The 20,768-nt window shown below is 56.0% G+C and overlaps 3 long non-coding RNA genes across 8 annotated transcripts in view; all 3 read left to right on the top strand.

The window, feature by feature from the left end:
* Positions 1–10,085: 10,085 nt before the first annotated feature.
* On the top strand, positions 10,086–13,733 carry LOC136305371 (uncharacterized). Of its 5 annotated transcripts, none has more exons than XR_010725299.1 (6): positions 10,086–10,335; positions 10,600–10,755; positions 11,109–12,327; positions 12,427–12,481; positions 12,572–12,614; positions 12,813–13,733. It is a non-coding gene; the product is annotated as an uncharacterized lncRNA (long non-coding RNA). The 5 variants fall into 5 exon arrangements; XR_010725298.1 differs by having other exon boundaries at positions 10,585–10,755; XR_010725301.1 differs by lacking the exon at positions 10,086–10,335 and having other exon boundaries at positions 10,382–10,755; positions 11,109–11,226; positions 12,152–12,327.
* Positions 13,734–15,533: 1,800 nt separating this feature from the next.
* On the top strand, positions 15,534–17,835 carry LOC136305367 (uncharacterized). Of its 2 annotated transcripts, none has more exons than XR_010725289.1 (3): positions 15,534–16,594; positions 17,208–17,430; positions 17,592–17,835. It is a non-coding gene; the product is annotated as an uncharacterized lncRNA (long non-coding RNA). The 2 variants fall into 2 exon arrangements; XR_010725290.1 differs by lacking the exon at positions 15,534–16,594 and adding an exon at positions 16,605–16,663.
* Positions 17,836–19,169: 1,334 nt separating this feature from the next.
* Positions 19,170–20,768, top strand: part of LOC136305373 (uncharacterized) — a 29,574-nt gene continuing 27,975 nt past the window's right edge. The window contains exon 1 of the long non-coding RNA XR_010725304.1: positions 19,170–19,421. This is a non-coding gene — a long non-coding RNA (uncharacterized lncRNA). The remainder of the gene's footprint in view (positions 19,422–20,768) is intronic.

Raw genomic sequence — 20,768 nt, 5'->3', positions numbered from 1 at the left:
AATCCAGAGCAACGGCCCTCGGAGATGCCTCAAAATCAAAGGTTTGAGTGGGATGGAGTTTCGTTTGGATGAAGTCTGGACTTTTCCAGGGAGCCGGCCGGAGTGCAGAAGCGATGGAAAGCTTTTGCAGGTGGGTCCCACTGGAGGTGTGCTGAAGGCAGGGATGGGCGTCCCTTGCCTGAGGGAAAGGCACTTGCAGAGGCCACTGCTGGGGCTCGGAAAGGAGCTGAGCTCCTGCAGGGAGCTGTGTCCTCCCGAGGGCACAGGGGCTGCCTCAGCACAGGCCGGCCAGTGCCTTCTCCTGCTCTGAAACATCACCTGGAGCCCGAGCTCAGGGGGTGGCTGAATTCCAGGGAAATCTGACAGGTGACCCCCAGGGGGTGAGGGTTATAATTAACCAAATCTATGGAATAGAAACCTATCCTGTCCCCATCCTGCTGAGCTTCCTTGGAAGCTCTGCTGGTTCCTGACACGTCTGGCATTCAAGCAGCAGCTCTGCGTGGGAATATCCGTGCTCCGTGAGGCACTGTGAGGTTATTGCAGCGGGAACTGAGCAGGGAATTCGGGGCCGTGGGTATAATTCATCTAAACTAGCAAAGGTGACAGTGAACCCCAAATCTGGGCACCACACAGAGAACAATCTTTGTGCTGCCCTGTCAGCTCAAGCCCCTGGGCTGGGAAGTTTTGGGAGTCAAACATATGGAATGATAGAAGTCACAGCAACTGGTGTCACCCCGAGGGACAGTCCAAGTCCCAGACAATTCCTCTGCAGTCCCCTGGGGGGGAAAACACCCTCTGTCTGCCAGGAGCCCTGACTCTGTTTCTCCTAGCAGCTGTGTTGGGCTTTAAGAACTTGAAATAACTTTGAAGCCAAAGAAATCACCTTTTCCTACTGGTTTGATTGTGTTTTTTTGTTGTTTTTTTTTTTTTTTTTTTTTCTTTCAGATGCTGGACTTGCTTCTGTGGATGTGTGCTGAGCTCTGGCTGCAGGGGACTGTCAGGCCTGAATGGCTGTGAGTTTGTGTTCTTCTCGCTGGGGAAGCAGAAATAATTATTAATTAGACTGCAGAAATGTTTTCAGAAACCTTTCCCCTTTCCTGCCCTTTGCTGGTGGATCTTCTCTTTCTGCCTTTGACTTTACAAAGCTGTTCCCTGATGTCAATTCCCCTGCCTGAATTCCTTGCAGCTCCTAGCTGGGAAAAACTGGGATGATGTCCTAGGGATGTTCTTAGGGGAGGACAGAGGTGAGATTTTTGCCTGTATTTTTCTAATATTTTCTAAAATTTCAGGGAGCTGCTCCTGCTCCTGCCCCTAATCCTGCTGCTGCTGCACAAGTGGAGCCTTGTCAGCGAAGACCTGCATCTGCAGGAGGCCCCGCAGGCCCTGGCTGGGAAGTGCCAAAACAAAGAAGTGATCAGTAAGTGCTGAACTGCTTCCAGGAGGGCGTATTTTGTTGCAGCCGTTACAGACCAACCGTGTGGTGCTGGTGACTTTGTGTGAGTTGCTTTATTAAAGCCAATCGTTGGTAAGGGTTTTGAGCCTGCCTTGGAGAGCACTTGGAGCTCTTGGTGCTCTGGCTTTCCCCTAGGTGGCCCTGGGGGTGCCCTGGCTGTCCCCTAGGTGTCCCTGGGGTTGCCCTGGCTGTCCCCTAGGTGTCCCTGGAGTGCCCTGGCTGTCCCCTAGGTGTCCCTTGGGGTCCACAGGCTGTCCACTAGGTGTCCCTTGGGGGGACCTGACTGTCCCTGGGATGCCCTGGCTGTCCCCTAGGTGTCCCTGGGGGTGCCCTGGCTGTCCCCTAGTTGTCCCTGGGGTGCCCTGGCTGTCTCTTAGGTGTCCCTGGGGGTGCCCTGGCTGTCCCCTAGGTGTCCCAGGGCTGCCCTGGCTGTCTTTTAGGTCTCCCTGGGGGTGCCCTGACTGTCCCCTAGGGGTACCTTGTCTGTCCCTGGGGGGGCCCTGGCTGTCTTCCTAGGTGTCCCTGGGGGGCCCTGGCTGTCCCCTAGGTGTCCCTGGGGGTGCCCTGGCTGTCCCTGGTGTGCCCTAGCTGTCCCCTACGTGTCCCTGGGGGTGCCCTGGCTGGCCCCTAGGGGTCCCTGGGGGTACCCTGGCTGTCCCCTATGTGTCCCTGGGGGTGCCCTGGCTGGCCCCTAGGTGTCCCTGGAGGTGCCCTGGCTGTCCCCTTGGTGTCCCTGGGGGTGCCCTTGCTGTCCCATAGGTGTCCCTGGAGGTGCCCTGGCTGTCCCCTTGGTGTCCCTGGGGGTGCCCTGGGTGTCCCTGGGGTGCTCTGGCTGTCCCCTAGGTGTCCCTGGGGGTGCCCTAGCTGTCCCTTAGATGTCCCTGGGGGTGCCCTGGCTCTCCTTGGGGTGCCCTGGCTGTCCCTTATGTGTCCCTGGGGGTGCCCAGGGTGTCCCTGGGGTGCCTTGCTGTCCCCTAGGTGTCCCTGGGGGTGCCCTGCCTGACCCCTGGGTGTCCCTTGGGGTGTCCTGGCTGTCCCCTAGGTGTCCCTGGGGGTGCCCTGGCTGTCCCTGGGGTACCCAGGCTTTCCTTTAGGTGTCCGTAGGGGTGCCCTGGCTTTCCCGTAGTTGTCCCTGGGGTGCCCTGGCTGTCCCTTTGGTGTCCCTGGAGGTGCCCTTGCTGTCCCTGAGGGGGCCCTGGCTGTCCCCTAGGTGTCCCTGGGGTTCCCTGGCTGTCCCTGGGGTGCCCAGGCTTTCCTATAGGTGTCCCTGGGGGTGCCCTGGCTGTCCCTTAGGTGTCCCTGGGGGTTCCCTGGCTGTCCCCTAGGTGTCCCTGCCTCGCTCGTATCCTCGACTCCGCCTCCGGCGTTATGGTGACACCCCTCCCAGTCTGGACCAGTGTGGCCACACCCCCTCCCCTGGGGCCATTAGACCCATCCCAGTATAGACCAGTAAGGCACCGTGTGCCCACCACGGACCCCCACACGCCTGCCAGTTCGTCCCAGTCCACTCCCCGTCCATCCCAGTTCTCTCTGATCACCCTCCCAGTGCTCCCAGTCCATCCCAGTCCCGCAGGTGCTGGTGCTTGTGGCTTGATCATCTGGTGCCTGTCCGCAACGTGGAGCGGGTCAAATGAGGCCTCAGGGGGAGGGAGGGGCGGATTTTGGGGGGTCCTGGGGGTCCCGAGTTGTCCTGGAGGGGTTTGGGGGGTCTGCGGGGAGTCTCAAGGGGCTGCGGTGGGTGTTTTTGGGGGGGCTTCGGGAGGTTTGGGCGGCCCATTTGCGGCATCAAAGGAACCTGAGGAGGGTTTTGCGGGCTCCTGGAGGTCGGGGGGGGCCCTGGGGGTGGTTTGGGGGGCACTGGGGGGTTCCAGCCCGTGACCCCCCCCCGTTTTTGACCCCCCCCCCGAGCTGTTTCGGTCTCATCGACGCCCTCCTGAAGCCCAAGGGGGGGTGGGCGCTGGGCCCCCCCCGCTGCCCCCTCCCCCTGCCACCCCCACGACGCCCTGCAGGTGAGGGACCCCCAAAAACCCCTCCCCATGAACCCCAAATCCACCCCTGGGACCCCCCAAAACCTCCCCAGGACCCCAGATCCACCCCGGGACCCCCAAATCCATCCCTTGGACCCCCAAAAACCCCCAAATCCATCCCTGGGACCCCCCAAAACCTCCCTTCAAACCCCAAATTCACCCCTCGGACCTCCAGAATCCCTCCACAGAACCCCTCAGGGGTGGTTCCCCACGAAAAAGTGCGGGAAACGTGAGGGGAGAAAAAGGGCGGGAAACGTGAGGGGAGAAAAAGGGCGGGATCAAGTGGAGGGGATCAATGGAATTTTGGGGGGGGTCAGCGACGCTGAGGAAGGATCAATGGAATATTGGGGGGGCATCAATGACATTGGGGGGGTCAGTGACACTCGGGTGGGGATCAATGATGCTGTGGGGGGGTCGATATCAGCTCGGGGGGCGGCCATGGGTTTTTGGGGGGCCGCAACGCAGGCGGCCGTGCTGGGTTTGGAGCGGGGGGGCCCCTTCAACCTCTGGGGGGGCCCTGGCTGTCCCCTGGCTGTACCTGGGGGTGCCCTGGCTGTCCCCTAGGTGTCCCTGGGGGTGCCCTGGCTGTCCCTGGGGGTCCCTGGCTGTCCCATAGGTGTCCCTAGGGGTGCCTTGTCTGTCCCTGAGGGGGCCCTGGGGGGGCCCTGGGTGTACCCTGGTGTCCCTGGGAGGGCCCTGGCTGTCCCCTAAGTGTCCCTGGGGGTGCTCTGGTGTCCCTGGGGATGCCCTGGCTGTCCCTTAGGTCTCCCTGGGGGTGCCCTGGCTGTCCCTTGGGGTGCCCTGGCTGTCCCCTAGGCGTCCCTGGGGTGCCGTGGCTGTCCCCTTGGTGTCCCTGGAGGTGACCTGCCTGTCCCCTAGGTGTCCCTGGAGGTGCCCTGGCTGTCCCCTTGGTGTCCCTGGGGGTGCCCTGGCTGTCCCATAGGTGTCCCTGGAGGTGCCCTTGCTGTCCCCTAGGTGTCCCCGGGGATGCCCTGGCTATCCCTGGGGGGGCCCTGGCTGTCCCTGGGGTGCCCTAGCTGTCCCTTAGATGTCCCTGGGGGTGCCCTGGCTCTCCTTGAGGTGCCCTGGCTGTCCCTTATGTGTCCCTGGGGGTGCCCTGCCTGTCCCCTAGGTGTCCCTGGGGTTGCCTTGGCTGTCCCCTAGGTGTCCCTGGGTGTGCCCTGGTGTCCCTGGGGTGCCCTGCCTGTCCCCGAGGTGTCCCTGGGGGTGCCCTGGCTGTCCTTGGGGTGCTCTGGCTGTCCCCTAGGTGTCCCTGGAGTGCCCTGACTGTCCCCTAGGTGTCCCTGGGGGTTCCCTGGCTGTCCTCTAGTTGTCCCTGGGGGAGCCCTGGCTGTCCCTAGGGTGCCCTGCCTGTCCCCTAGGTGTCCCTGGGAGTGCCCTGGCTGTCCCCTAGGTGTCCCTGGGGGTCCCTGGCTGTCCCCTAGTTGTCCCTGGGGGAGCCCTGGCTGTCCCAAGGTTGCCCTGCCTGTCCCCTAGGTGTCCCTGGGAGTGCCCTGGCTGTCCCCTAGGTGTCCCTGGGGTCCCCTGGGTGTCCCCGGGGGTGCCCTGGCTGTTCCTGGGGTGCCCTGGCTGTCCTTTAGGTGTCCCTTGGGGTACCCTGGCTGTCCCCTAACGGTCCCTGGGGGTGCCCTGGCTGCCCCTGGGGTGCCCTGTCTGTCCCCTGGGTGTCCCTGGTGGTGCCCTGGCTGTCCCTGGGGATCCCTGGCTGTCCCCTAGGCGTGCCTGCGGGTGACCTGGCTGTCCCCTAGGTGTCCCTGGGGGTGCCCTGGCTGTCCCCTTGGTGTCCCTGGGGTGCCCTGCCTTTCCCTGGGGTGCCCTGGCTGTCCCCTAGGTGTCCTTGGGGATGCCCTGGTGTCCCTGAGGGTGCCCTGGGTGTCCCTGTCAGGGCCCTGGCTGTCCCTTATGTGTCCCTAGGGGTACCTTGTCTGTCCCTGTGGGGGCCCTGGCTGTCCCGTAGTTGTCCCTGGGGTGCCCTGGCTGTCCCTTAGGTGTCCCTGGAGGTGCCCTTGCTGTCCATTGGGGGGCCCTGGCTGTCCCTGTGGGGCCCTGGCTGTCCCTTAGGTGTCCCTGGGGGTGCCCTGGCTATCTGTGGGGTGCCGTGGCTGCCTCTGGGGTGCCCTTGATGTCCCCTAGGTGTCCCTGGGGTGCCCTGGGTGTCCCTGTGGGTGCCCTGGCTGTCCCCTAGGTGTCCCTGGGGTGCCCTGGCTGTCCCTTAGGTGTCCCTGGAGGTGCCCTTGCTGTCCATTGGGGGGCCCTGGCTGTCCCTGTGGGGCCCTGGCTGTCCCCTAGGTGTCCCTGGGGTGCCCTGGCTGTCCCTGGGGTGCCCTGGCTTTCCTTTAGGTGTCCCTGGGGGTGCCCTGGCTGTTCCTTAGGTGTCCCTGGGGGTGCCCTGGCTATCTGTGGGGTGCCGTGGCTGCCTCTGGGGTGCCCTTGATGTCCCCTAGGTGTCCCTGGGGTGCCCTGGCTGTCCATTAGGTGTCTCTGGGGTGCCCTGGCTGTCCCCTAGGTGTCCCTGCCTCGCTCGTATCCTCGACTCCGCCTCCGGCGCCATGGTGACACCCCTCCCAGTCTGGACCAGTGTGGCCACACCCCCTCCCCTGGGGCCATTAGACCCATCCCAGTACAGACCAGTTAGGCACCGTGTGCCCACCACGGACCCCCACACGCCTGCCAGTTCGTCCCAGTCCACTCCCCGTCCATCCCAGTTCCCTCTGATCACCCTCCCAGTGCTCCCAGTCCATCCCAGTCCCGCAGGTGCTGGTGCTTGTGGCTTGATCAGCTGGTGCCTGTCCGCAACATGGAGTGGGTCAAATGAGGCCTCAGGGGGAGGGGGGGGCGGATTTTGGGGGGTCCTGGGGGTCCCGAGTTGTCCTGGAGGGGTTTGGGGGGTTTTGGGGGGTCTGCGGGGAGTCTCAAGGGGCTGCTGTGGGTGTTTTTGGGGGGGCTTCGGGAGGTTTGGGCGGCCCATTTGAGGCATCAAAGGAACCTGAGGAGGGTTTTGCGGGCTCCTGGAGGTCGGGGGGGCCCTGGGGGTGGTTTGGGGGGCACTGGGGGGTTCCAGCCCGTGACCGCCCCCCGTTTTTGACCCCCCCCCCCCCCCCGAGCTGTTTCGGCCTCATCGACGCCCTCCTGAAGCCCAAGGGGGGGTGGGCGCTGGGCCCCCCCCGCTGCCCCCTCCCCCTGCCACCCCCGCGACGCCCTGCAGGTGAGGGACCCCCAAAAACCCCTCCCCAGACCCCAAATTCACCCCTGGGACCCCAAAAAACCCCCAAAACCTCTCCCCGAACCCCAAATTCACCCCTGAGGCGCCATAAAACCCCCAAACCCCTCCCCATGAACCCCAAATCCATCCCTGGGACCCCCCAAAACCTCCCTAGGACCCCAGATCTACCCCGGGACCCTCGAATCCATCCCTTGGACCCCCAAAAACCCCAAAATCCATCCCTGGGACCCCCCAAAACCTCCCTCCAAACCCCAAATTCACCCCTCGGACCTCCAGAATCCCTCCACAGGACCCCTCAGGGGTCGTTCCCCACGAAAAAGGGCGGGAAACGTGAGGGGAGAAAAAGGGCGGGAAACGTGAGGGGAGAAAAAGGGCGGGAAACATGAGGGGAGAAAAAGGGCGGGATCAAGTGGAGGGGATCAATGGAATTTTGGGGGGGGGTCAGCGACGCTGAGGAAGGATCAATGGAATATTGGGGGGGCATCAATGACATTGGGGGGGTCAGTGACACTCGGGTGGGGATCAATGATGCTGTGGGGGGGTCGATATCAGCTCGGGGGGCGGCCATGGGTTTTTGGGGGGCCGCAACGCAGGCGGCCGTGCTGGGTTTGGAGCGGGGGGGCCCCTTCAACCCCTGGGGGTGCCCTGGCTGTCCCCTAGGTGTCCCTGGGGTGCCCTGGCTTTCCCTGGGGTGCCCTGGCTGTCCCCTAGGTGTCCTTGGGGTGCCTTGCTGTCCCCAAGGCGTCCCTGGGGTGCCCTGGCTGTCCCCTAGGTGTCCCTGGGGTGCCGTGGCTGTCCCCTTGGTGTCCCTGGGGGTGAACTGCCTGTCCCCTAGGTGTCCCTGGAGGTGCCCTGGCTGTCCCCTTGGTGTCCCTGGGGGTGCCCTGGGTGTCCCTGTCAGGGCCCTGGCTGTCCCTTATGTGTCCCTAGGGGTACCTTGTCTGTCCCTGGGGTGCCCTGGCTGTCCCTGGGGTACCCAGGCTTTCGTTTAGGTGTCCCTAGGGGTGCCCTGGCTGTCCCTTAGGTGTCCCTGGAGGTGCCCTTGCTGTCCATTGCGGGGCCCTGGCTGTCCCTGTGGGGCCCTGGCTGTCTTCTAGGTGTCCCTGGGGGGCCCTGGCTGTCCCCTAGGTGTCCCTGGGGTGCCCTGGCTGTCCCTGGGGTGCCCTGGTGTCCCCTAGGTGTCCCTGGGAGTGCCCTGGCTGTCCCCTAGGTGTCCCTGCCTCGCCCGAATCCTCGACTCCGCCTCCGGCGCCATGGTGACACCCCTCCCAGTCTGGACCGGTGTGGCCACACCCCCTCCCCTGAGGCCATTAGACCCATCCCAGTATAGACCAGTTAGGCACCGTGTGCCCACCATGGACCCCCACACGCCTGCCAGTTCATCCCAGTCCACTCCCCGTCCATCCCAGTTCTCTCTGATCACCCTCCCAGTGCTCCCAGTCCATCCCAGTCCCGCAGGTGCTGGTGCTTGTGGCTTGATCAGCTGGTGCCTGTCCGCAACGTGGAGCGGGTCAAATGAGGCCTCAGGGGGACGGGGGGGGTGGATTTTGGGGGGTCCTGGGGGTCCCGAGTTGTCCTGGAGGGGTTTGGGGGGTTTTGGGGGGCCTGGGGGGAGTCCTGGGGGCTGCTTTGGGTGGTTTTGGGGGATCTTCGGGAGGTTTGGGCGGCCCATTTGAGGCATCAAAGGAACCTGAGGAGGGTTTTGCGGGCTCCTGGAGGTCGGGGGGCCCTGGGGGTGGTTTGGGGGGCACTGGGGGGTTCCAGCCCGTGACCCCCCCCGGTTTTTGACCCCCCCCCCGAGCTGTTTCGGTCTCATCGACGCCCTCCTGAAGCCCAAGGGGGGGTGGGCGCTGGGCCCCCCCCGCTGCCCCCTCCCCCTGCCACCCCTGCGACGCCCTGCAGGTGAGGGACCCCCAAAAACCCCTCCCCAGACCCCAAATTCACCCCTGGGTCCCCAAAAAACCCCCAAAACCTCTCCCCGGACCCCAAATTCACCCCTGAGGCCCCAAAAAACCCCCAAACCCCTCCCCATGAACCCCAAATCCACCCCTGGGACCCCCCAAAACCTCCCCAGGACCCCAGATCCACCCCGGGACCCCCAAATCCATCCCTTGGACCCCCAAAAACCCCCAAATCCATCCCTGGGACCCCCCAAAACCTCCCTCCAAACCCCAAATTCACCCCTCGGACCTCCAGAATCCTTCCACAGGACCCCTCAGGGGTGGTTCCCCACGAAAAAGTGCGGGAAACGTGAGGGGAGAAAAAGGGCGGGATCAAGTGGAGGGGATCAATGGAATTTTGGGGGGGGGTCAGCGACGCTGAGGGAAGATCAATGGAATATTGGGGTGGCATCAATGACATTGGGGGGGGTCAGTGACACTCGGGTGGGGATCAATGATGCTGTGGGGGGGTCGATATCAGAGGTTATCAGAGGCAATCGCCGCCGCCGTCCTCCCGTGCCCAGAGCCCCGCCAGGACTCCAGCGCAGCTCCGGCTGCAGGCGGAGCAGGAGCGGCTCCTGCCGCCCGCAGCGATCCCGGTCCCGATCCCGACCGCAACGCCAGCCCGGTCCTCAGGCCCCGAGACCCACAGCCCGCCCGCCGAGGGGGGCCGCACCGCTCGGGAGCCGCAGCCGACACTGACAGGACCCGAACCAGAACGGCCGGTCCCATTCCCGGCCCCGCCTGGCTCCGCGCAGGGCCGCGAGCAACCTCGGCTCGGCTCAGCTGTGAGGGGCGGGGCGGGGCCGCGGGCGATGGTCCCGCCCCCATCCCGGGCAGCGCGGGGCGCCGGGGCGGGCTCGGGGCGGAGGCGGGGTGGGCTCGGGGCGGAGCCGGGGTGGAGCCGGGGCGGGCTCGGGGCGGAGCCGGGGCGGGCTCGGGACAGAGCCGGGGCGGGCTTTGGGCGGAGCCGGGGAGGGCTTTGGGCGGAGCCGGGGCGGGCTCGGGGCGGAGCCGGGGCGGGCTCGGGGCGGAGCCGGGGCGGGCTCGGGGCGGAGCAGGGGCGGAGCCGGGGCGGGCTCGGGGCGGAGCCGGGGCGGGCTCGGGGTGGAGCAGGGGCGGAGCCGGGGCGGGGTCGGGGCGGAGCCGGGGCGGAGCCGGGGCTCTGTGAGGCGGGGCCCGGAGGCAGCCGGGGCCGGGCAGTACCGGGGGCGCGGCTTCAGGGGCGCGGGGCGGGTCCCAAGTGCACGGCGCCGGGACCCCACCGGGGCGTTCCACACCGAGCCCATAGAGCAGCAGCTACTTCCGCCACCCTTTTGAATCCCCGCGATTGGCGGGCTCGCTGAGGCATCGGCAGTGCTGATTGGACAGCGGGCCCCGGGAACCGCCCCCGCCCCCCGGCCCGCGCTGAGGGCCCGGGGCCTCCGCCCTCAGACCGGCTCCGGCTCCAACCCGGCCCGGGCTCTGCTCCGGTCCCCCCGGCCCGCCCTGAGGGCCCGGGGGCTCTGCCCCGAGACCGGCCTCGCCCCTCCCCGCCTCGCCTCGTAGTAGATTTCTGTTTGGTTTGTGGGAAGAAACAGTTGTGAGAAGTGAGATTTGTGCTGGAGAGGTGCTGCTGGGAAGAAAGGATGGAGTAAATCTGCTCCGAGGATGTGTGATGAAGAATTCAGGGTAAGGGTTGGGCAATATTTATAAACTGTCTCCATATTTCCCTGTATCTCTGGGTGTTTGGATTTAGCCTGGGATTGTCAGCTAAGTTATAAACAAACCAACCCGGCTACTGAACTCCCAATGAACGTTTGGAACCCTTGCACAGAAAGACAAGTTAGCAACGATTCCAAAGGAAAAATTGTAAATGGAGGGTAACGATTGCGGGGGGATTTCCTTGGGGATTATGACCCTCACACATACGGAATTTAGGAGGTGGAATCCCAGTTTCAGCCTTGGGCACGTGCAGGAGAAGAGGGGTCGTTATCCCTATCAAGGAAAGCCCGGTGCCCCAGCGCGTCAGGTGCGGACAACGAATTCTCCGGGGATGAGCACAAGTCCCCTCTTCCCCTGCCCCGACACTCGGACTGGCAGCAGCTGCAGGTGAGAGCTGTCACAGGATGGTGAGGGGACAGAGCAGCCCCAGGTGTGACCGTCAGGATGAGGAGGGCAGCAGAGCCGCCACAAGTGTAAGCTGTAAAGGATAATGAGGGGCCGGTTCTAGCCGGGGGCGGTTTAATAGAGGAGCCCGAGTTCACTTTGGCATCGGGCCGTGAGGAGCTCAGCGTGGTTTCTGCGGTGGTGGGAAAGCTTCTTACAGCGCCTGCAGGAGCACGTGGGTGTGGGGGGTTTCTTTGTGCCGGACAGCCGTAGCAGGTAAGCCAGCATGGGTTTGTAGGGGAGATTTTTTTTTTCTTTGCAGCTTTGTCTTACTAATTTCTCTGTGGTGCTCCCAGGAAATAAAAGGAGTTATGGAGAGAAAAGGAGTTCAAATTCAGTGAAGAAACTCTTCTTCTGTGGTTGTCAGTATTCAAACTGAAGAAAACTTTCCACCTGGATTTTTAATGAGTTGTGGTATTTCTATGTGGTTTTTATTAAGTATTATGCTCTTGGGTGGCGTGTAGTGTTTTGTCTGATTTTTGATGTTATGTGTAATTTGGTTTTTGAGTGAGGATAACTTTGTTGGAGGGGTTGTTTGTATTTGAGGTAGAATTAATTTAAGTAGCTTTCTTTGCTAGACTTCTGATACGTGGTATTGGGGTTTTGTGTGTGATATGTAGGGATTCAAGTTGGGTAGGGCTATTTTTTCTGTTTAGTGGCTTTGAATGATTTATTGTGTAGCTTTATCTTGTTTGTAGATGGTGTATGGTGAGAGATATGGTTTCTTTTTCGTGTTAGGTTTTGTAGTTTACATGTCGGTCAGAGTATTTTTGAACTGAGTTTTGTTGAATTGTTTTTGGTGAGATACAGTGTTTTTTGAGGGTGTGTTTTCTAAGGTTTACAATGGTGTAATTGGCTGTAGTGTGAGATGTAAAGGAGGTTTTTATTTATTTGGTGGTGGTTTTTATTATGGTGAGTGTGTAGTATTTGTTTTGATGGGTTTGGGGTAGTGTGATGTAGCTAATTTATTAGGGTTTTCTAATATTTATAATTCAATTATTGTTTATTGTATTACAGGGATTTATTTATTTAGCTTGTTTGGTTTTAGTGTGTGTTCTATAATTATGGAAAATTTGGGAGATGCTGTTTATAGTTGAATGGATCTTTTAGTTTTAGGATTGAGGGGGTTGCAGGTATATATTTTGAAGGTTTTTTGAGGGGATTGGACATGGGGGTTATTTTTATTATATTTGGTAGTTGGACTTATAGTAATAAGAGTTGGCTTTTTTTGCTGCATTATTTTTTGTTTTTTCTTTTCTAGTATTCATGTATTTGTGTGGTCAGGGTAGTGGTGTTTCTGGTGCAGCTGTAAGCCTCCATTATTGTTTGTGTGTTTTAGGTGGTCCACTGGTATTACAGGGAGACCCCCTCACTGACCGGCCAACAGATCTGCTGAGATTGTACATCAGCATTTGGTTTTCTCTACGGTACCTGACTAAGAGACAGCAGTCTGGTGACAGCAAGGAATTCCCAGAGGTGGAGCTGGATCTCAGCAGTCAAGCTGACGTGGGCAAGGTGAGCAGTGACTGGTGGATAGAAGCAGTTGCTATTGTTCAAGTCTCACTTGCTGGTGCAACTCTAAGCATTCACTGTTCTTTTTTTTTTTTACTTTAGGTTGTCCCCTTGCCAGATGTGCTGGCCCCAGAGGCCAGATGGGTGCAGCATTAAGGTATACTTGTGGCATGCTTCAGTCAGACTGGGGAGGTTGCTGTTTCACAGTAACTCAGCATGATTTTTTGCTTCTTTTGTTTCTTTGCAGGTGCCACTGCTGTCCCAGGCGTGCTAAGGAATAGAGAGAGCCGGTGAGTTGCCCTTTAGGCAGGGTGACCCATAGGTGAGCGATGTGCTCAGCATTTACTTTTTCCTTTTGCTGGGTCCACTCCTGTCAGCCTCTGGAGCGGAGTGAAGATCTGAGGGGGAGCTGGGGCAGCGGTGCAGAGGAGCCCTGGGGATTACTCTTCTGGAGGGGGATAGTCACATTTCCTGTTTTGTGATCCTAGGTAGCGCGAGGAGGTGCGGAGACAAAGTCTGGATATGGCAGCCCCAAAGCGGATGCTGAGAACACGTCGACGTCTGCGGTGCCGACATGTTCATTTCTGTCGAGGACGGACGTTCCACTCGTGTTCCAAAAGCTAAGTGTTGGGGCTGGTGGTCAGGAGAAGGGAAAAAACCTTTTCAGTCCCGGGAGGTGATTTAAAGTTACCTTAGAAGAGAAGGCCCTAGTGGGGTGGTCCCTTCAAAAGTAAAGGGTGAGGGTTTCTCCTCAGCATCACCAGAGCCTTTGCTGGGCGGGGCAGTTCTGACCCATCTCCATGTTCTAGGGAGCTTCACATTATTGGCCTTCTTTTAGAGTCCACAGGGTTAGGCTGCAGCAGGGGATTCCTGGCCCAGGAGTGTCCTGATTAGGAGCAATGCCAGTTGCAAGGCGTAGGGTTAGTAGGGTTCAGCAGGGGGAGTTTACAGTGGCACACAGAGGCTGAAGGAGGGCTTGAGAAGTAAAGGACTCGAGGTCTAGAGAACACACAGTGAAAATCGGGGGTACAGCCTAGGATACAAGTCAGAGTACAGGTATACCAGCCCTCACAGCGCTGCTGCCAACACTGTTTCCCTGAGAGCAGGTGCCGGCAGCAATCCTAACGCAAGACAAGGCCAGAAGTCCTGAGAGGTGCAGGCAGTAACCCTAAGCTAGGGCCAGGCAGGAAGTGACAGTGGTGGGGCAGAGTCCACAGGGTTGAGGTTCACCGGGGATGTCCACCCTGCGTTCCTGTCCTGCTCTAACCGGGGATGCTCACAGCCCTAATGGAGGCCACGGTGGGTGGGCTCGGTGCCAGTAATGCCTCTAAGGCTTTGGCGCTGCGAGCGTCGGCCTCCGAGCTCAGCTGAAGCACGCACGGGGCCCGAGGACCCGGTCCTGCTTAAGAGACGGTGAGTAGCAGAGCTGCTGGGTTTTGGCTGATGTGCAGCTAAGATTATGCTTTGATATTTGATTTTCTTTATTGTAGCTGACTATGAGACAGCAGCCCAGTGACAGGAGGAATTTCCCTGAAGGAGAGGCGGCCCTCTTTGGGGCCCAGCGTGGATTCACCTCCCCAGACGTCTGAGAGATAAGTGGAGGGCTCGGAACTAGGGAGGGGATGAAAGTGGGGTACCAGGGCAGGGATCACTGGGAGGGATTTTTTGAGTCGGGTTTGGAGCTGGGGATGTCCCAGATGTGACCCCTTAGGCTACATGAAGGGAAAGTCTCATTTTTCATGTCGGTGCTGAGGTGTGCAGGGCAGAGCAGTCCTGGTGTGTGTTGTGTCACTTGTCTGTTGTGCACTCTGTCTGTTTGGTGTCTTGTCTTTTCCTTTAGTCCTTTCAGGGGCCTATCAAAACCCCTGGCATCAGTCTTAGCATTTCTGATCTCTGTGCTCCTCAGCCAGGTGCCTTTGTCTCAGCTGCTCGGACACTCATCAGAATCCATCTCTCTTCACAAGCATCCAGTCCGATGCCTTTTCAGGTCTTGTTCTGAGCTGTACTGACAGCCGTGCACCGCCCTGATCCATTCCGGCGGGTTAGGTCTTGTGAGAATGCAAAGACAGGTGGAGGATTCTGACCGTAGGATTCTCAGGCATCCATCTCTGTGTTTCTTGGGATAAGTCATCCCGATGGCATCTTGTTCCTGCAGGGTTCTCTGAGCCTGGCCAGCTCACCTTCCGTCTCACCTCGGTCATCTCATTCCGAGTTCTCTGGACCCTCAGGGTCGTTCTTCTTGCCAGAGTTTTCTGTCCCTGTTGCGTCCCCTCGTTTGTCCTGTGCTGTGTCACGGGTGTTGGTGTGTGTTTGGCCCGGAGCTGCTCTGCCTTGCTGCTCAGTCTGGGTGTAGGGGTACGAGGGTAATAGTGCCGGGGGCTTGAAATTTGTGATGTGGGGTGTAGTTAGACTGTAGAGGGTATTCCTAGATTGCCACAAGATGTCTGGAGCTGTCAAGGTATCCTGCAGCACTCTGACTTTTGTCCGAACTTTCTTTCAGATGCAGAGAGATGAAATCTGTGGCAGAGCCCCCCATCCTGGGTGAGGGGCTCCCCTGAGAAGGTCAGTCCCTGTTTCTGTTTGCAGGGGAGGTGTAAATGATGGCTGTGTTACAGCTCTGTTCTTTGTCTTTATTTTTAGGTGGTGAAGCCGGATCTCAGCAGTCAAGCTGACGTGGGCGAGGTGAGCAGTGACGAGTGGACAGAAGCCGTTGCTATTGTTCAAGCCTCACTCGCTGGTGCAACTCTAAGCCTCCGTTATTGTGTGTTTTAGGGAGTCCACTCGCAGGAGGCCGAGCTCCCCTCTCACCAACGGGACGACAGACCCGCGTCACCTCACCCGTGAGCCCTCCGGGAGCATTCCAGGAGTCTGTGATGGAGCCTTGATCTTCTCCTTGTGAAGGCCCCATCCAGGTAGGCTTGGATAACGGCCGAGGAGTTGAGGTGAGTCAGGGAGGAGAAGGAGGAGGAGGGAGGGTCCCCTCAAGTTCCAGCGCTGCCACGTCACCTTGTCTGCTCTTTACCCAGGCAGACCCTGCGACGCCGGCGTTGGCCTCTGAGCGCAGCTGAAGCGCGGGGCCGAGGACACAGGCAAGCTTAGGAGACGGTGAGTAGCAGAATTGTCGGGTTTTGGGTGATGGGCTGCTAAGATCACGCATTCATGTTTGGTTTTCTTTGTTGTAGCTGACTAAGAGACAACAGCCCAGCGACAGCAGGAATTTTCCTGAGGCAGAGGCGGCCCTCTTTGGACCTGGCAGGGATTTGCCTCCCTGGATGCCTGAGAGATAAGTGGAGGGTGATGGCTCACAGAGGGGATGAAAGCAGGATGCCAGGGCAGGGATCACCGGGAGGGGTTTTTTAAGTCAGATTTGGAGTTGGGGGCACCAAGATGTGACCCCTTAGGCTACATGAAGGGAAAGTCTCATTTTTCATGTCAGTGCTGAGGTGTGCAGGGCAGAGCAGTCCTGGTGTGTGTTGTGTCACTTGTCTGTTGTGCACTCTGTCTGTTTGGTGTCTTGTCTTTTCCTTTAGTCCTTTCAGGGGCCTGTCAAAACCCCTGGCATCAGTCTTAGCATTTCTGATCTCTGTGCTCCTCAGCCGGGTGCCTTTGCCTCAGCTGCTCGGACACTCATCAGAATCCATCTCTCTTCACAAGCATCCAGTCCAATGCCTTTTCAGGACTTGTTCTGAGCTGTACTGACAGCCGTGCACCGCCCTGATCCATTCCGGCGGGTTAGGTCTTGTGAGAATGCAAAGACAGGTGGAGGATTCTGACCGTAGGATTCTCAGGCATCCATCTCTGTGTTTCTTGGGATAAGTCATCCCGATGGCATCTTGTTCCTGCAGGGTTCTCTGAGCCTGGCCAGCTCACCTTCCGTCTCACCTCGGTCATCTCATTCCAAGTTCTCTGGACCCTCAGGGTCATTCTTCTTGCCCAGAGTTTTCTGTCCCTGTTGCGTCCCCTCGTTTGTCCTGTGCTGTGTCACGGGTGTTGGTGTGTGTTTGGCCGGGAGCTGCTCTGCCTTGCTGCTCAGTCTGGGTGTAGGGGTACGAGGGTAATAGTGCCGGGGGCTTGAAATTTGTGATGTGGGGTGTGGTTAGACTGTAGAGGGTATTCCTAGATTGCCACAAGATGTGTGGAGCTGTCAAGGTATCCTGCAGCACTCTGACTGTTGTCCTGACTTTGTTTCAGATGCAGAGGGATGAAATCCGTGGCAGAGCCCCCCATCCTGGGTGAGGGGCTCCCCTGAGAAGATCGATCGCTATTCAAGGTGAGAGTCACACATTTCACATTTATTGGCACTCCAGTGCAGGCCACCTGCGTTTACAGCTTCAAACAAGTGAGTCCCTTGGTAACCCCCCTGGGCAGCAGCTGGAGCCTGCTCCGGGCTGGGCTGAGGGAGCAAACACTTGTGGCTGACACAGCTCCACACTGAGGGTACTTGGGAAAACACCTGCCTTGTCCTGGATTTTTTTTTTTTTTTGAGCTTTTGACAAGGTTTTAATCATCACCTTGGTAAAAATAAATGGTAAGGACTGAAAACATGAGAGGCTGGCAGGTTATGCTCATGAATGAGAACTTTTTTTTTGAATAACTGTGCGGCCTATATCCTATTTTTGAGACTCTCTTTTTTGGCTGACTTTACTGTAAAAAATCTAATTTCAATTTAGCTGCCTCAATAATGAATTTATGGTACAAATATGTTCTAGCGGCAGGAGCTTAAAGTAGTAACACCAACATGCCACCTCTGGAATAAAGTCCTGTGTCTCCTCAGACCTACTGGTTTGCAGTAGAGTTTGTACACCTTTCGCTGCAGCTGTGGTTCTTAATAACTGGAAGTCCAGGGATTCTGGGCGATTCCCATAAGTTCTCCTGTTTTGTAGGAGCTGCACGGTGAGGTCAGCATTCTGAGGGAGGCCCTGGCACAGCTGCCAAGGGCAAGGAACGTGGAGCATCCCGGGGCTTCTCCCGCCCGAGTTTCTCCCGGAGCGTGCTGCGTGTCATGCCGGATGTTTAACCCGGGTTTGGGGTGTTCTCCTGCAGTCCCAGCTCTAACTGCTGCCCCCGAGCCCCGGCCTTGCTCTGTCCCAGCACTGAACCTGGCAGGTGGGTGTGCTTTTCCAGCCCTTGAATCCCACGGGCAATCCCAGATTCCCGGAGCTCCCCGAGGCACAGCCTGGCCTCCCTCCCTGGGAGCTGCACCTCAGTCTGCCTGGACCAAGGCCATCCTGTTTGAGACTTTATTCCTGTTGTTTTTCCTCTTGCAGGTTGTGGGCAAAAAGGAGAGAGCCAGTAGGAAGTGAAGCCACTGGAAGGCCTTATCCCAGTCCAAGGTTCCCACTTTTCTTTCTGACTCCTGGATAATTGCCTGGCCATAACTGGACAGAGACTGTCAGTTTGATTTCCTGCCTTTTCCAATAAATCCTTGCTTTCAGCTGGAGTGTATTCCTGGTGTCATCCCCCTCCTCGTCCGTGGATGTGTAAATAAAATTCCTGACTTGCCGAGTCCAATTTTGTTATTGCAGGAAGTGTGGTGCTTTTGTTCCACTGAAACTTCCCAACTCTGCTGAGAGTTTCAGATGTCAAATCCAAGTAAGATTCGAGTTTCTTTGCATTGTTACTCCCACAAAACACAGATCATTCTTGGATAGGAGTAGCTGGACCTGTTGAATTTCCACTTCCCTTTAAACTTAGAGCAGAGGAAGCAGATTTAAATTTGTTGTTCCATGAACTTCCACCAACTTGATGACTGTTCCAAAAGTTTGCAGTATTAGAAATGCCTAAGCTTGTTTTCCAGGCAAGCTGGGATTTAGATGTTATTTCTTCCTTTTATTTGATGTTTTTTCTCTCTCTGATTCTAGTAAGAGAATATATTTTTTTTTCCAGTTTTCCATCCTAATTGGAGTTTTTGTACCTTGTAGGGCACATTTCCAAGGAAATTTACCAAATTCATGTTGGTAAAGCAGGAGCTATTCAGCACCATGCTGCCACTTTTTTCCTTTCAACCCCTTAACAGGTCTCATTCTACCCATACACAGTATTACCAGCAATAACTTGGTGTCGAGTTGTATTTCAGAGGTAGCAATAAAACAAAGTTGACATTTTATTTTGTGCCTCTCTGAACCTCTTTGTTTATTAACAAAGAACTCCAAAACAAAGCAAACAGAAAAACAAAAACCAAAACAAAAGCCCCTACAAACACTGCCCCCCAAGAAAAAACAATGACAGAGAAAACATACCAACATTATTAAATAAATATTAAATCTTTACCCCTTAGAAAACGAGGCTAATTTAATTTTAATTCATTGTGGTTCTGATGTGTTAGGTAAATGAATTCATATAGTTTAAAAAATAAACAAGTCAACACAAATTAAATAAATACAAAAATAGAAAAATATAAGTAACAAAAATAGAAATATAAAATACAGTTTTAAGGGGTGAGAAAATCTCTAGAAAAGCTAAAGCTTTTACAGTATCCCCTAAATAGGTGGTACTCTCTTAACTGCTGCAGAGCGTTGAAACAAGCCTAGAGAAGCTTCAGTGTGCACCAAAAGCAGCTGCTGCTATAGGAAACCGGTGTTGTTTTAAGACCTCCCCCTCCCAAGTTCCTTGCACTTTGTGTTCACAGAGAAGTCACACGAGTCCTGATATATTTTTCCTTTCTTCAAGGATGATGACAACAAGAAAAGTCAACTCTTTAATTTTTGCTTATCCCTAGCAAGCAAAGCCCGGTGCCCCAGTGTGTCGGTGCAAACAGTGAAATGTCTGCAGCAAGTTCCCTCTGCCCCGCCCTCACCCTCGGGCTGGCAGCAGCTGCAGGCGTGAGCTGTTAGGATAACGAGGGGACAGAGCAGCCGCAGGCGTGAGCTGTAAAGGATAATGAGGGGCAGGTGGCTCCTGCCCGAGCTGCTTACGCGGGGAGCCTCAGCTCAGTCTAGCGTGGAGCTGCCGGAGGGAGCAGCTTCTGCGAGGCTCTCTGGAGTGTCTTACGGGATGATGGCGAGCTCGTCTTACAGAGTTTGGGGGAACCCTCGGATATGGAGTATTGCTTCAGGAGATGCCGAGGGACAAACCTTTGTGCCGGGCAGCAGGAGCAGGTGAGCCGGTGTGGATTTGTAGGGGGGACTTTTCTCCTTTTCCCTTTCAATTTTGTCTTCCCAATCCTTCCCTGGCGTCCCTAGAAAAAAAAAAAGGGGGTTTTGAGGACAAAGGAGTTTAAATTGAGGAAAGAAACTCCTTTTATTGTCTGTGTTCAAACTGGGGGAATCCCCCTTCACCTGGGATTTTAATAAATAGTGGTACTTCTATGCGGTGCTTTTATTACTTTATTACTTATATGGTGCTTTTATTCAATATTGCATTCTTTGGTGGTACATAGTGTTTCATGTTATTTTTTGGTATTATTTATTGCCTGTAATTTGGTTTTTGAGGGAAGGTAACTGTATGGATGGGTTTGTTTGTATTTGAGGTAGAATTAATTTAAGTAGCTTTTTTTTTTTTTTTTTTTTTTTTTAAATAGGCTTCTGATACGTGCGATTGGGGTTTTGTTTTTGTTTATTGTATGTAGGGATTCAGATTACCTAGGGCCAGCCTGGCCGGTGGAGGTTTTGTTAGATGCAATTTTAATATTTTTAAAAGTTTTTTTCTGTTTAGTTGTTTTAAGGTGGTTTTCAATAATTTTTTGTGTAGTTTTATTTTGTTTGTAGATGGTGTATGCTAAGGGATACGGTCTATTTATTTCATGGTAGGTTTCTTAGTTTACATGTCGATCAGATTGTTTTAGAACTGAGTTTTATTGTTGAAATATTTTTTTTTGGTGAGATATTGTATTTTTAAAGGAAATGTTTTCTAAGGTTTACAATGGTGGAAGTGGCTGTAGTGTGAGGTATAGGGGAGGTTATTTATTTAGCGGTGGCTTTTATCATGGTGAGTATGTAGTGTTTGTTTTGGTGGGTTGAGGTAGTGGAATGTAGGTAATTTTTTTGTGTTTCCTAATATTTGTAATTGGACTATTGTTTATTATAGTAGAGGGGTTAATTTATTTGGCTTGTTTGATTGCAGTATATGTTTTATACTTATGGATAATTTGAAAGGTATTGTTTATAGTTACATTGATTTTTTTGGTTTTGTGTGTATTTATAAGTGGTATTTTTGTTTTGATGGTTTGAGGTTTATGGGTTTCTTGAGTTAGGAATTATTTGTTTTGGTGTTTTTAATTGAAATTTATTTGTGACTTCTTTGTTGTGTAGTTTGATTTGTTTGTTGCTGTCGAGGTTTAGGGTAAATTTGGGAGGAAACCTTTGAATGGGGTTCTTCTGGAAAGTAAACCTAAACAGTCTCATTCTTTTAAACTGCTTTTGCAAAGAACTTCTTTGGAGAAAAGTGGGAAAACCTATTTATTTAACAAACAAAGTGGTCACAAGCATAAAGAATGAATAATATGA

The sequence above is a fragment of the Chamaea fasciata genome, unplaced genomic scaffold (genome assembly GCF_029207755.1).
Source record: "Chamaea fasciata isolate MVZ Bird 193981 ecotype frontalis unplaced genomic scaffold, bChaFas1.0.hap1 SCAF_381, whole genome shotgun sequence".
NCBI lineage: Eukaryota > Metazoa > Chordata > Aves > Passeriformes > Sylviidae > Chamaea > Chamaea fasciata.
The sequence above is the reverse complement of the archived record's forward strand: the minus strand, read 5'-3'. Positions and strand labels throughout refer to the sequence as shown.